General features: G+C 45.2%; 1 protein-coding gene across 2 annotated transcripts in view; it reads left to right on the forward strand.

The window, feature by feature from the left end:
* Positions 1-9,131: 9,131 nt before the first annotated feature.
* The window catches only part of IL1RAP (interleukin 1 receptor accessory protein), an 86,092-nt gene continuing 79,522 nt past the window's right edge, over positions 9,132-15,701 (forward strand). The window contains exon 1 of one of the 2 annotated variants that reach the window (XM_070753851.1): positions 9,132-9,573. The gene's annotated coding sequence lies outside the window, so the exon portion shown is untranslated. The remainder of the gene's footprint in view (positions 9,574-15,701) is intronic. The other variant, XM_070753849.1, reaches the window with a different exon arrangement.

Consider the following 15,701-nt stretch of genomic DNA (forward strand, 5'->3'; position numbering starts at 1 on the left):
GCAAATCAGGAAGTCAATTTTCTGAACTTCTGGTTTCCCCATTGGGTGGTTGGTTTTTTTTGCATTCTGGGGCTTCTGGGAAGTTTCCTCCAGAGTGCAAAAAACAGCACAATGGGGAAACCAGGAGTCTGTTTTTCCAAACTTCCGGTTTGCCCTTTGTGCTATTTTTTGCACTCTGTGGCTTGAGGAAGCTCTCCTGAAGCCTCTGGAGGGTGAAAATGGACTTCCCATGGCTGAACATCAGCTGGTTAGCATGCATATACAGTGGTACCTCGTCATACGGACTTTTCGAGATAGGAACCCAGGGTTCGGAATTTTTTGCCTCTTCTAACGAACTTTTTCACCCTATAAACCTGCCACTGCCGCTGGGATGCCCCACCTCCAGACTTTCGTTGCAAGCCAAGTGCCAGTTTTTGCGATCCTGGGATCCCCTGAGGCTCCCCTCCATGGGAAAGCCCACCTCCAGACTTCCACAAAAACGCGATGCTGTAGGGAAATCCCAGGAAAGGAATCCCAGGATCGAAAAAAGAGGCAGAGTAGGGAGGACAAAAACAGGAGGGAAAGACTCAAGGAGCTCAAGAGAGGAGAAAAGTGTGGGGAAAACGAGTGGGACAGGGTGGGCAAAAACAGGAGGGAAAGACCCATGGAGCTCAAGAGAGGCTCTTTTCGCCTTGCTTTGTTGGGACTGCCACCTCTTGCCACCTCTCGCTGCCACTCCCCCCACTCCTTCGCCTCAGCTCCGTCTGCCGGCAGCTTTTTTTAAAAAACCCTTAATGTTTTGGATTTTCCTAATGGGCTTGCATTCATTATTGGCTTTTCCATTGATTCTTATGGGAAACATTGTTTCATCTTACAAACTTTTCACCTTATGAACCTCGTCCTGGAACCAATTAAGTTCGTAAGACGAGGTATTACTGTATGTGCTGAAGCTAACATAGGACATGTTGTGTGCCCCCGCTATGCCTCTGTGTGCCACCTGTGGCACAGATGCCATAGGTTCACCATCACAGATATAGAGAATCCTCAACTTACAACAATTGGTTTCGTGACTGTTCAAATAATTATAATAATAATAATTTATTAGATTTGGATGCCGCCCCTCTCCGCAGACTTGGAGTTCCGTTCAAAGTTACAACAACAATGAAAAAAGTTATTTAGGAATGTTTTCCACACTTATGACCGTTGCATCTCCTCTGCAGTCATGTGATTAAATTTCCAACGATTGGCAACTGACCCATATTTACGACAGTTGCCATGTTCCCAAGGTCACATGATCCCATTTTTGCAACCTTAACAATGGCAGGGATTTCCTTAACAATAGCGTCAAGAAGATGAGTAATGTATTGATATAACACTTTAAAAAATATTATTGGAATAAACCAGCTTAAACATATACAAATTAAACTTTTACTTAGTTTTTTTAGTGGCAATACACAAATTTATTTTATATATAATCTATTATAATCTCTATATAATCTACTATAATCTATATAGTCTCCAGAGAGGGGCAGCATACAAGTCTAAGAAATTATTACTATTAATTATTATTATTATATAATATAATATATTTAGTTATTGGAATAATTAGTTTATTAGACATATAGAAACATAGAAATATAGAAGACTGATGGCAGAAAAAAGACCTCACAGTCCATCTAGTCTGCCCTTATAATATTTGCTGTATTTTATCTTAGGATGGATCTGTGTTTACCCCAGGCATGATTAAATTCAGTTACTGTGGATTTACCAACCATGTCTGCTGGAAGTTTGTTCTAAGCATCTACTACTCTTTCAGTCAAATAATATTTTCTCACGTTGCTTTTTATCTTTCCCCCAACTAACTTCAGATTGTGTCCCCTTGTTCTTGTGTTGGATTATGGTTTTCTTTTTTGTTGTAATTATTTTATTTTATATATAATCTACATTGCTTATATGTGTTATAAAAAAACTGTTTTTTGGAACAATTAGTTCAATAGATTTGTCAGACCAAAATAACATGTGACTTTGATGACTAGCGAATAATGTAAAGGTTATTGTAATGTTACAATATTAGATGGAGAAAAGCTCTATTTTAAGAAATTTATGAATATACACTGCTCACAAAAAAAGGGGGGGAGCACTTAAACAACACAATATAACTCCAAGGAAATCAAACTTCTGTGAAATCAAACTGTCGATTTAGGAAGCAACACTGGTTGACAATAAATTTCACATTCACCTTTGTACAGAACAAGGTATTCAATGAGAATATTTCATTCCTTCTGATTTGGGATGGGTTATTTGAGTGTTCCTTTACTTTCTTTGAGCAGTATATATTATATGTTTGTAGAGTCCTTTTGTGAAAGAAAGAGATATCAGAGCCTCCACTGAATGATTACAAAGTTAAAAGAAAAAATGTGTATATGTTTGATAATAAGCTTTATTTTGTGTTGGAAACTATGCATTTTTTTTATTTTATGCTGGAGGAAGATAATAATAATAATCCAAGATACAGCAGCAAGCAAGGTCGTACCACAGTGGCAAAACTCCCTTCACAAACTTCCCACTGAGCAACGGAGATGTTCGGCTCGATTGCCGTCGTAACTCGAGGGCTACCTGCATTGATGACAGTCACATACAAGTGACCCCCAGTTGCGACCTTTCTGGGAAGCCAGGCAAACGGGGAAACCGGGTTCAATTAACAACTGTGTGACTTACTTAAAGACGGCGACGATTCACATAACAACAAAAGGTCAGAAAATTCGCTGAGCAACGGAGATTTGGGGCTCGGGGTGGTCGTAAGTCAGAGACCAGATGTCCAACGCGTGTATCCCAGGACAAGGCCCCCGCAGAGGGAGTCTCTTGGGGCTTAATTGGAGGAGAACATGAAAGGCTCAGCAGGGACCGGCCGTTCCGTAGCGGGAAAGAGGCTCCCGGCCAGCGGAAGACATTAATTAGCCCAGAAATATCCAAGGGGCCCTTTGATGCCAGGGGACTCTTAACAACCACATCCAAGTTTGTCGGTTTTCTTTGTCTTTTGTTTTTAGTCCTGCTTGAAAAGGACGTACGGCTGCCGTCCAAATATTATTTCCGTTCACTGTTGCGGGGTTTGGAAGCCATTCAGAGCCAACTTTTGTTCCCAATCACAGCACAAGGGCAGAGCAGATGTTGTGGCCTTGCGTCACGTGGTGTAGTTTTGCAATGATGTGAGATGCCTGGAACGGACTACCAGACTCTATGGTTTCTTCCCCAACCCCCCCAAATTTTAATCTTAGACTGTCAATCATTGACCTTACCCCATTGCTAAGAGGTCAGTAAGGGGCGTGCATAAGTACACCAGCGTGCCTTCCATCCCCTGTCCTAATATTCCCTTTTATTCGTATCCTTTTCATGCATTAATAATTCTGTTTACACTTATTTATTTATTTATTTATTTATTCATTGGATTTAATAATAATAATTAATAATAATTTATTAGATATGTATGCCGCCCCTCTCCATGGACTCAAGGCAGCTGTTTATATCTGTTATCTAATACATCTCTGAAAAAAATAAATAAAATAAAATAATAAAAATAGAAGATTGATGGCAGAAAAAGATCTCCTGGTCCACCTAGTATGCCCTTATACTATTTCCTGTGTTTTATCTTAGGGTGGATCTATGTTTATCCCAGGCATGTTTACATTCAGTTCCTGTGGATTTACCAACCACGTCTGCTGGAAGTTTGTTCCAAGCCTCTCTTACTCTTTCAGTCAAATCATATTTTCTCAAATGGCTTTGAATCTTTCCCCAAAGTCACCTCAGATGATGCCCCCTTGTTCTTGTGTTCACTTTCCTATTGAAAACACTTCCCTCCTGGACCTTATTTAACCCTTTAACGTATTTGAATGTTTCGATCCTGTCCCCCCTTTTCCTTCTGTCCTCCAGACTGTACAGATTGAGTCCATGAAGTCTTTCCTGATACGTTTTATGCTGAAGACCTTCCACCATTTTTGCAGCCCGTCTTTGGACCCGTTCAATTTTAAATAAAACAAAATAATAAAAATAAAATAATAAATAAAAGAATATTAAATATAATAAAATAAAATAAGATAAAAATAATTAAGGTATATTGTACTTTCTGAAGTTTTTATTGCTGGTCGTTAAACTCTTTAATGAAATCATTTCCAGGATGAGGTCAAAGAGTTTTATCAAGAAGAGACTGGACTGCAATGCCATCTGCCAGAAATAGTGTAGGGGGTTGGACTAGATGACCTCCAAGATCTCTTCCAGCTCTGTTGGTCTTTAAGACAGCAGGTCACATTTTTAAGGGAGGCTGTTATGCAGTCTGTCTCTCATTTTCGAACAACAGACAATCAACAGTCTATCATGGGAGCTGATTCCGACATGGAGTGAGAATGGGCTTCAGTATCTTTTTTTTAATTTATTATTTTTGAACTATGAACAGTCTGTGCTATAAATGGAGAGAATACAAATTTGCACAAAACCTCCCCTTGTTCCAAGAAAGCAGAAGTGTTGCCTTTTTGGACCCAGACGGATGTCCAGGAGAGTCTGGAAACTTTATTTCTCTTCTATTTATTTCCTGGATTTTACTTAGTATTTTAGAATAGGATAGGATTTATTTATTTATTGTTAGAGTTGGGCGGGACCATGCGGGTCATCAAGTCCAACCTCCTGCCTAAGCAGGAACCCTATAGTACACCAGCCAAATGGCAGTCCAATTTCCTCTTTAAAATGTCCAGAGTGTTGGAGTTCACAACGTCCGCTGGTAAGTTGTTCCATTGGTTGATCGTTCTGACCGTCAGGAAGTTCTTCCTTATCTCCATGTTGAATCTCTCCTTGGTCAGCTTCCAGCCGTTGTTCCTCGTCCGGCCCTCTGGTGCCCTGGAGAATAAAGTGATTCCCTCCTCTCTGTGACATCCCCTCGTATACTTGTAGACTGCTATCATGTCCGCTCTGGCCCTCCTTTTCTCTAGGCTATCCATGCCCAGTTCCCTCAGTCTCACTTCGTAAGTCTTGGCTTCCAATCCCTTAATCATCTTGGTTGCTCTTTTTTGCACCTTCTCCAGAGTTTCAATGTCTCTTTTGAAGTGTGGTGACCAGAACTGAACACAGTACTCCAGGTGTGGTCGGACCAGGGCGTAGTAGAGTGGTATTAAGACTTCCATGGTCTTGGAGTGTATCCCTCTGTTGATGCAGCTTAGGATTGTGTTGGCTAGCATAGGATAGAATAGAATAAGTGAAGACAAAATAGAATAGAAAATGGAATGGAAAATATGGAACGGGATGGGATAGAATAGAATAGAATAGAATCTATAATGGAATGGAAGGGCCCCTGAAAGTTTTCTAAGCTCTTCTCAAAAATGTCCAATGTTGGAGCATTTACATCTTCTTTATTATCTTTTATTTTGACCGTTCCACTTGCTTGATAATTTGAATATGGAAAGCCACCCACAAGGAAGGAAGGAAGGAAGGAAGGGAAAGAAGAAAAGGAAGGAGGGAGGGAGGGAAGAAGAGAAGGAGAAAGAGAAGGCAGAAGGAAGGAGAAAAGAAAGAATGGAAGGTAGGAAGGAGGGAAGGAGGGAAGGAAGGAAGGAAGGAAGGAGGGAGAGGAAGATAAATTTAATTTTGTGGCTTTTATAAAGCTACTCCTGAATCTGTTGAGATCCCAGATTTAATTCTGGTGTAGCTGGAAGTGGAGAATTTAAGATTTTGGTTGTTGTTTTTTAAAAAATTCCATGCAGGATTGGAAGACGATATCTCTGGCATATGGAAATCACCTTTATAAAAGTGCAGCTCATTAGTGGATTCATCAAAGCTCCAAATTACAAAGCAAATGTTCTCCTGCAAAAAAAATAAAATAAAAACTAGTTGGAAATATGGAGGCCACATTTTTATTTTTGGTGATTATTATTTCTCTGCTGGGGAGAAGCTGGGATGGTTTAATTTAAAATAATGTGGGCTCCTCCCGTTTCCTCCTGCCAGTTTTCTCCGCAGGGGGCGCAGGAACGAGCGAGCGGAATAAATCACAGACGGGGCTTTTAATTGCGCCGATTTCCCATTCTTTAATTTAAGGCTTTGCAGGATGGAAGCAACGAAGGAAGGGAGTCGCAACCAGCGATGAAACTCACAACGGAGGCCGGAAAGAGTTAGTGGGGACTCTTTCAACAAGGATCTGCAGCTGGGATCAGGTGGGTTCATCGTGGGTTGAGGAAGGGTCGTTTTGCTAAAAGAGGCCTCCGTCCGAGTTGCAGTTTTGAGTAGAATAGAATAGAATAGAACAGAACATACAGTATATTAGAATAGAATAGAATAGAATTCTTTATTGGCCAAGTGTGATTGGACACACAAGGAATTTGTCTTTGGTGCAAATGCTCTTAGTGTACATAAAAGAGAACATACATTTCTATAGAATAGAATAGAATAAAATAGAATAGAATAGAATTCTTTATTGGCCAAGTGTGATTGGACACACAAGGAATTTGTCTTTGGTGCAAAAGCTCTTAGTGTACATAAAAGAGAACATACATTTCTATAGAATAGAATAGAATAAAATAGAATAGAATTCTTTATTGGCCAAGTGTGATTGGACACACAAGGAATTTGTCTTTGGTGCAGGTGCTCTCAACGTACATAAAAGAAAAAGAGACATTTGTAAAGAATCATGTGGTATAACACTTAATGATTGTCATAGGGGTCAAATAAGCAATGAAGAAACAATCAATATTATTATTAATAATAATAATAATATAATTAATACTTGTTATATTATGTTGTATTAATTATATTATTAATAATAACAACATATTTAATATTTTACAACAATTCATTTTCTGACCGTTCTAACTCACATCAGCACTGAAAAAAACGACTCCCATTTATGACCAGTAGCAGGTTGCTACCAGTACAGATAGGGATGCCACACCAGTAGCAAAGGTTGCGCTGTGCACGCAGCTTCTGTTCTCCTGCATGTGCACTTATGTGTCTCAGCATGGCTTTGATTCTGCACATGCACAGGAAGCAAAACCTCACGAGGGGATATGCGCACGAGAAGGATTTCGGTGACTTTTTGCTTCTGCGCATGCACAGAAGCAAAAAAACCTGCTGAAACATCTTTCTCCTCCTCTTCTTCCTTTTTCCTCCTCCTCCTTCTTCTTCATCCTCTTCCTTCTTCCTCTTCTTCTCCCTCTTCTTCTTCCTCCTCCTCTTCTTCATCCTCTTCTTCCTTTTTCCTCCTCCTCCTTCTTCTTCATCCTCTTCCTTCTTCCTCTTCTTCTCCCTCTTCTTCTTCCTCCTCCTCTTCTTCATCCTCTTCTTCCTTTTTCCTCCTCCTCCTTCATCCTCTTCCTTCTTCCTCTTCTTCTCCCTCTTCTTCTTCCTCCTCCTCTTCTTCATCCTCTTCCTTCTTCTTCCTTCTCCTCCTCTTCTTCCTCCTCTCCCTCTTCTTCTTCCTCTTTTTCCTCCTCCTCTTCATCCTCTTCCTTCTTCTCTCCCACTTCTCCCTCTTCTTCTTCCTCTTTTTCCTCCTCCTCTTCTTCATCCTCCTCCTCCTCTTCTTCTTCTTCCTCCTCCTCTCCCTCTTCTTCTTCTTCCCAAGACCCAGCCGAGATCTACTTCCTTGTCATTGAAATCCCTCCTTTTTCTTTTGGTTTTTCCAGTTTTTCTGGAATGGTTCTGATTTGTCTTACTCACCTTTTACACATACTTGAATCGAGCCTCCCTCCCACCTCTCTCACCTGACCTAAATGCAGGCATTCCTTGGCTTATGGCAGCAACAGAGCCCCAGTTCTTTGTTGCTAAGCAAGACAGTTGTTTGGCTCCAAGTGTGGTCTTCCTCCTGTCTCCAAACAAATCTTTCCTTCCAACACTGATGGTGTTCCCCAGTTGGGTCTCAAAACGTCTTCAAGGAAGCAACCAAGCCCAGAGAGCAGCAAGGAGCCCACAGTCCTCTTCCTCCTCCTCCACCCTTCTAGCACAAGGAGAGAAGCAACTTTGAACTAAGGGGAAAATTCCTGACAGTGAGAACAATTGATCAGTGGAACCGAAGTTGCCTCCAGAAGTTGTGAATGCCCCAACACTGGGAGTCTTTAAGCAGATGTTGGATAACCATCTGTCTGAAGGGGTGCAGGGTCTCCTGCCTAAGCAGGGGGTTGGACTAGAGGACCTCCAGGGTCCCTCCAAACTCTGGTATTCTATAATCCCAGAACAATTCACCATCGGAAGGACTTTGCCTCCAGAGGTTTTGAATGCTCCAATGCTGGAAGTTTTGAAGAAGAGATTCAACAAAGTCATTCTTTATTTTATTTTTATTTTATTATTAGAGTTGAAAGGGCCCTTGCAGGTTGTCTAGCCCAACCCCCTTTGGCTGAAATGGTTTAGGGTTTCCTGCTTGAGCAGGGGGGTCAGACTAGAAGACCTCGAATGTCCCTTATTACTTTCTTCTTCTTCTTCATCCTCTTCCTTTTCATCATCTTTTTCTTCCTCCTTTTTCACCTCCTCCTCCTCTTCCTTATCCTCCTCCTTCTCTTCTTCTTCTTCCTCCTCCCTCCTCCTCTTCATCACCTTCTTCTTTCTCCTCTTTCATCTCCTCCTCCTCTTCCTTCTCCTTTTCTTCTTCCTTCTCCTCCACCTCCTTCTCTTTCTTCCTCCTCCTCTTCCACCTCCTCCTCTCCTTCTTCTTCTCCGCCGGCTTCCAGCGGATCCGCCTCTCGGCTTGCCAGGATGCGCGGCCGGGGTTGTGCAAAGTCCCGAAGGCGGCGCGGCGGCCAGTCGTGTGCTCACACACACACACTCACTCCCAGACCGCCCCCCGCCCATTCCCGGCCTCCCGCATTTCTCCGCCAACTCTTCCACGGGGTGGGCAGCGTCTCTTTTCCTTCATTCGCCTTCGACCCCAGTGGGACCCCCTCCCCTCCCAGCACTCCCCTTGCCCCCCTCCCCGGGCTGTGGGCGATGGGCCACGTAGTCCTTCCTCTCCCCCCTCCCAGCGCGCACTTTCCCACGCGGGCTTTGCGCAACCGGTGCCGCCGCCCCCGCAGCCTCTGCCCGCCCCCCTTTCCCTGCCCGGGGGAGGGGGCGTGTCCTGGGCGGCTCCTCCTCCTCCAATCAGGGCGCCCGGGGGCGGGGCCGGGGGCGTCGGAGGGGAGGGGGGCAGAGAAGTGGGGCAATTTCCCCGACGCGGAGGAGACGGGCGCTCGCTCGCTCGCTGGCTCGTTCGGGCGCTGAGCCGAGCCGGGCAGAGGAGCGACGGACGGCGGCTTGGGCTCGGCCTTGGCCGGAGGGAGGGAGGAGGGCAGCCCCTGAAGGCGGCGTCGGTCCGGCTCCCCGGAGAGGGCGGCTCTCGCTGGCGGGGCGCCCACCGGAGGGCGGAGGAGCCGGGCGGGCTTTCCCGGGCGCCGGCAGCTCTTGGAACACAACGCCGCCCGTGGTTGGGCGGCTGGTGAGCGCGGGGATGCCGGCGGGAGCGTCCTGAGCCCCGGTGGGAAGGGGCCCGCGAGGTCCTCGAGTCGGAGCCCGACCCGAGCCCGCCGGGGATGCCGCCCGCTCGTCCCGATCCCCCTTCGCCTTGAACGCCGCCCACGTTCCCGGAGACAGGTAGGGAAGGGAAGGGTGCGGATGATGGGAGGTCGGGTCCACGAATGGGTTCCAAGTCGCGCTCGGGTCCCGGGAAAGCTTGGGAAGGAAAGGGGGCTGGTGTTGGCTAACCTGGTTAAGAATGAACAGGCTTGGCTTGGTTTCAGTCTCCAGGGGGAGGCAAATTATTATTATTATTATTATTATTATTATTATTATTATTATTATTATTATTATTATTATTATTATTATTTAGATTTGTATGCTGCCCCTCTCCGTAGACTCAGGGCGGCTCACAACAGTAAAAGTCCAATACATAACAAATCTAATAATTAAAAAGTCACTAAAAACCCCTTACACAAAACATACACACAACCATACCATGCATAAACTGTGTAGGCCCAGGGGAGATGTGTCAGTTCCCCCATGCCTGGTGGCAGAGGTGGGTTTTAAGGAGCTTACAAAAGGCAAGGAGGATGGGGGCAATTCTAATCTCCGGGGTGAGCTGGTTCCAGAGGGTCGGAGCCACCACAGAGAAGGCTCTTCCCCTGGGTCCCACCGGCCGACATTGTTCAGTCGACGGGACCCAAAGAAGGCCAACTCCGTGGGACCTAACCGGCCACTGGGATTCCTGCAGCAGAAGGCAGTCCCAGAGATATTCTGGTCCGGTGCCATGAAGGGCTGTATAGGTCATAACCAACACTTTGAATTTTGACCAGAAACTGATCAGCAACCAATGCAGACTGCGGAGTGTTGGTGTGACATGGGCATACTTAGGGAAGCCCATGACTGCTCTCGCAGCTGCATTCTGCATAATCTGAAGTTTCCGAACACTTTTCAGAGGTAGCCCCATGTAGAGAGCGTTGCAGTAGTCGAGCCTTGAGGTGATGAGGGCATGAGTGACTGTGAGCAGTGACTCCCGGTCCAGATAGGGCCGCAGCTGGCTCATGTAGGACATGTAGACTTCAACTCCCAGAATTCCTGAGCCAATCATGCTAGCCCAGGAATTCTGGGAGTTGAAGTCCACATGTCCTCCAAGAGCCAACTTTGCCTACCCCTGGTTTAAAGGGAAGGGGGTCTCCAAGCTTGGTCGCTTTTAAGACTTGTGGACTTCAACTCCCAGAATCCCCCAGCTGGAAGATCTACCTGATTCTACCTGAGTCCTTCGGGATTGGGCAGCATAGAAGTCGAATAAATAGTAATAATCATAATGATTCCAGCTGAGGAATTCTGGGAGTTGAAGTCCACAGAGGTGTCCAAAGCATCCCTCCTTGGGCCACATGGGCTTTTGCGGGTGTTTCCAAAAGGCAACAAATGCAGGAACCGGATTGTGTGAAAAAGGTCGAGTTAGGAGTCAGGAATGATTCGCCTGCGGTCCTTCTGCCTTTTACCCTTTGACCTCCGGTCATCCTCGCAGGGGTGTTGTGTGCCCCCAGGGAGAGATCTTTGCGCCTTGCTTGGGGCATCTCTGGCACCAGCCAAAGGTGGGACCAGGCAAGAGTCGTGTTGTCTTTGCGGCTTTGAGCAGGTGGGTAGGAAGTTGGGTCACCTGAATCCCATTGAGATCTGGCAGGAGAGTTGGATCCTGGCTTGACCCCCCCCCCAAAGATTGTTGCTTTGCCAGCCATGTAAGCTTGCATTTGTCCTGACTCAGGTTAACAGGTTGTGTGAATGCAGCTGTGAAGCCTTCAAGAGACCTCAATAGGAGGGGAAGGGTCTCCTTAGATGGAGGGGGGCTTTTCGCTTCCGGGGATGGTGGGGTGTGTTAGGTTCCCCTTCTCGGCTGCCTGGCCTCGCTTTGCTTTGGAGGCAGTGGGAGTGGGTGGGGGGGGGCAGTTGCTGTTGATTATTATTATTGTTGTTGTTATTTATTAGATTTGTATGCCCCCCTCTCCGGAGACTCGGATTTGGGAGACCCTTAAGGTGTTTTGACATATCCATCTTTCAGGGGTATCTTTAGTTTATTATTATTTAGTTTATTATTTTGTTTGTGTGATATAATACAAGTGGGTATATACATAATTTTGTATTTATTTATTCATTTATCTGTTTGTTCATTCATTCATTCTGCCCATCATACAGAGGGGATTCTGGCAGGTTCAGTCCTGTATCAAACTCTAACTATTTTATTTTTATTTTTTAAAACATTTAATTTAGTTTATTATTTTGTCTCTATTTGTGTGTGTGTGATATAATGCATGTGGATATATACATAATTTGGTATTTATTTCTTCATTCATTTCTTCATTTGTTTATTCATTCTGTCTGTCTTATAGAAGTATCTTTAGGGTTCAATCTGTATCAATCTGTGACTATTTTATTTTTATTTTATTTTAAATTTAATTTAGTTTAGTTTATCATTGTGTGTGTGTGTGTGTGTGTGTGTGATATAATACATGTGAGTATATACATAAATTTGTATTTATTCATTTATCCATTCGTTTATTCATTCTGTCCATCTTACAGAGGTATCTTTAGGGTTCAATCTGTATCAATCTGACTATTTTATTTTTATTTTTTTAAATATTTAATTTACGGTAGTTTATTATTTTGTGTCTCTGTCTCTGTGTGTTTTTGATATATATAACACATGCGGGTATATACATAATTTTGTATTTATTCATTTATCCATCCATTCATTCAAAGTCCCAAAGTCACCCAACCAGCTTTCATGCCTAAGGCGGGACTAGAACTCCCTGTGTCCTTGTGATTGGCCCAAAGTCACCCAACCAGCTTTCATGCCTAAGGCAGGACTAGAACTCCCTGTGTCCTTGTGATTGGCCCAAAGTCACCCAACCAGCTTTCATGCCTAAGGTGGGACTAGAACTCCCCGTCTCCTGGTGACTGGCCCTAGAACTTACTGTCTCCTGGTGATTGGCCCAAAGTCGCCCAGCTGGCTTTCAGGGTTCAGGAAGAACTAGAACTCCCAGTTTCCTGCTTTCTAACCTGGTGCCTTAATCAGCAGAGCAAACGCACAAACTTTCAGCTGAGAAATTTGCTAAATCAGCTTCATCATCTGGCTGTGCAATGCAGGCCTCTCGGTGACTTATTGGGGACTAGAATTTGCCAACATTTGCGAAGCGAGATGGTTGTTAAAATAATTCGCGCCTGATTTTAGGACCCTAGTTTTGCCACGATTCTTTAGGAAATCACTGCAGTTGTTAATGCAAATCATGTGGTTGGAAACCAGATCCCTCGTTTCTTGAAAACAACGGCTGGGGAGTTTGCAAATGGTGGTCACGCAACCGCGGATGCTCCAACCGTTGGTGGCGAATTTTGACCCTGCGATTGTGGGAATGCGGCGACAGTCATTAACTCCCTTTTGCAGTCCCGTCGTAACTTCACAGGGCCGAGTGGTCGTGAAGCAAGGACTGCCTGCATTTGACCATTGCTTTTGGACCTGGGGGGAAACAAAAAGAATTAAAGAGCAAAAGGCATTGCTTTGCGAGAGGACACAGAGGCCACGAGAGAGAGAGAAAAGTCATGTTTGTCATGTTGTGGGTTTTATTTTGGTGCAGCCCTCTGTCCGGCCACCCAAAGAGGCTTTTTTTTACGATGGATAAGTTTCTTGTCTCCCTTCCTTCTTCCCCCCCTGGAGTTCTTCACTTCATTTTGTTATATTCTTCTGTTTTATTTTCTTATTTTTTTCTGTTTCCTGTTTTCTATTTTGGATTTTCTATTCTATTCTATTCCATTCCACATTGTTCTATTCTATTCTTTCTTCATTCCACTATCCTATCCTACTCTCCTATTCTCTGCTATTCTATTCTATGCCATGCCATTCCATTCCACGTTCTTCTGTTCCATTCCATTCCATATTATTCTATTCTATTCTATTCTAGTCTAGTCTAGTCTAGTCTAGTCCATTCCATGCCATTCCATACCATGCCATGCCATGCCATGCCGTGCCATTCCACGTTTTTCCATTCCATTCCATTCCATATTATTCTATTCTATTCTAGTCTAGTCTAGTCTAGTTTAGTCCATTCCATTCCATTTCACATTTTTCTATTCCATTCCATTCCATATTATTCTAGTCTAGTCCACCCCACCCCACCCCATTCCCTATCCACTCCTATCCTAACCTATCTCTTTCCTTCGCTTTCCCTTTTCCCTCTTTTTATAACGATGGTTTCCGGCTTCTGCTCTGGGGCAGCCCATGGCCCCCTTGGTGTCCTGGCCCGTTGGCCACGCAGGGCTCCCGGCTGAAGGGGAGAGTTGTGGGAGCTTTTGGCTGCGTGGCGTGTGTGAGATCAGGGCCGGCAGCCTGCAGCTCACAAGCGCCGATGCAGCCGGTCAGTTATGCAAGTTCTCAGCTGGGTCACACACACCCTCTTCCTCCGGGGGGGGGGGGGGGGGTTCCTGGCAGGACGCTTGTGGAATATGCAAAGAGTCCGGAGCTGCCGTGTTTCAGGGTTGGTGGGAGGCTAAAACCGAGCAAATTGCAACCTGGGCACCGGTGGTTAAATTTATTCCAAACCAGATTTTCTTTCTTCCATTTATTTCGCCTCCTTCTGGTTTTGGCAGCACCTGTGGTTGGAAACGGGTCACACGTTCAATCCGGCTCCCTGAGCGGAGCTTGGGCTCTGGGGATCACAGCAGGTCCTGGACTTACGACCCCGAAATCTCTGTTGCTAAGCGAGACCATCTCCTTTGACCGCCTCCTCCTCTGATGCCCTTAACTTTGCTTCTTTCAGGCCCTTCCTTCCCGCGGCTGTTAAGGGAATCCCTGCAGTGGTTGCAGCTACTCACCCGGTCATTAAGTGAATCTGGCGCTTCCCCAGGGCTTGTCACATGACCCCTGGACCGTCATAAAGCAGGGCAGGTGATGTGCCGGTGCCTGGAGGCTGTCAGGGTTTGGATGGGCGTTAATAGGCTCAGGCTCCACCCCGACCAGACGGAGTGGCTGTGGGTCTTTCCTCCCAGGGGCACTTCCATCTGTCTGTCCATCACTATGGGGGGGGAGTCTTTACTCCCCCTCCTCGGAGAGGGTCCGCAAGCAGGCCGTCCTCCTCGATCCACAGCTGAGCTTAGAAGACCATCTCTCGGCTGTGGCGTTCACAACAGTCCAGGGATCTTGCAAATGGGAGATCCTTGCACGTCCAGACGGTGGGCTTTGTTGTGGCCGGGGCTGGTGGTGTCTTTTTTCCTGGTCTGGGAAGGAAGGAAGGAAGGAAGGAGAGACCCTCGCCCAAGACATGGGGTGGGTGGTGTCCTGAAGAGGCAGCTTCCTGGCCCCTCCCTGAGCCCCCTGGCTTCTTGGGGGTCTTTTCAATCCAGCCCATGCAGAAAAGGGGACATAGAAAATAATAGGGCTGGAAGGGACCTTGGAGGTCATCTAGTCCAACTCCCTGTCCAAATAGGGCCGCAACTGGCGTACCAGGCAAACCTGTTGTTAAGTCGAGGGCTGTCTCCACAGCTTGTGGCTTGTGCGTCTTTTTCATCATGCGCAAATGTGTTCTCTCTTCAAAACCATCAGGAAAAGCAGAACGGAGACGCTCAGGGGCAGGAAGACCTTACAGGCAGGCTAATTTCATCCTCTGCAAGATGTTGTTGTGATGTTTGTCACACGCCTCGTGTTGGTTTGTGGCTGCTTGGAAAGGCCTGTGGCAGAGCTGCGGGGTTGGAGATGTAAGGGAACCCAGAGGTCATTGAGTCTGACCCTTGGAAGCCCACAGGAATAAAATGCAATTCAACATTCAGCCGAGATCCTCACCAATGAATAGAATAGAATAGAATTTTATTGGCCAAGGGATTTGTCTTGGTGCAGATGCTCTCAGGGGACATAAGAGAAAAATATCCGTTTGTCAAGAATCATGTGCTACAACACTTAATGATGGTCATAGGGGTTAAATAAACAATGAAGAAACAATCAACATTAATAAAAATCTGAGGATACAAGCAACAAGTGACAGTCCTACAGTCTTAAGTGGGAGGAAAAGGGTGATAGGAATGAGGAGAAAAAACTATCTTTCGAAAGGAAATGTAGAAAAACGGATATTAATAATATAAGGAGATTAATGTATATTAGCATGTAGGAATTGAAATGGTTGCAAATGAATAAACTGCAAAAACAAAATATCCTGTGACATAGCTGGTATCTACATTAAGTTTTGATACCAAATTACCTTATGTATAAAGCATAATGC

This window comes from Erythrolamprus reginae, chromosome 5 (genome assembly GCF_031021105.1).
Source record: "Erythrolamprus reginae isolate rEryReg1 chromosome 5, rEryReg1.hap1, whole genome shotgun sequence".
NCBI lineage: Eukaryota > Metazoa > Chordata > Lepidosauria > Squamata > Dipsadidae > Erythrolamprus > Erythrolamprus reginae.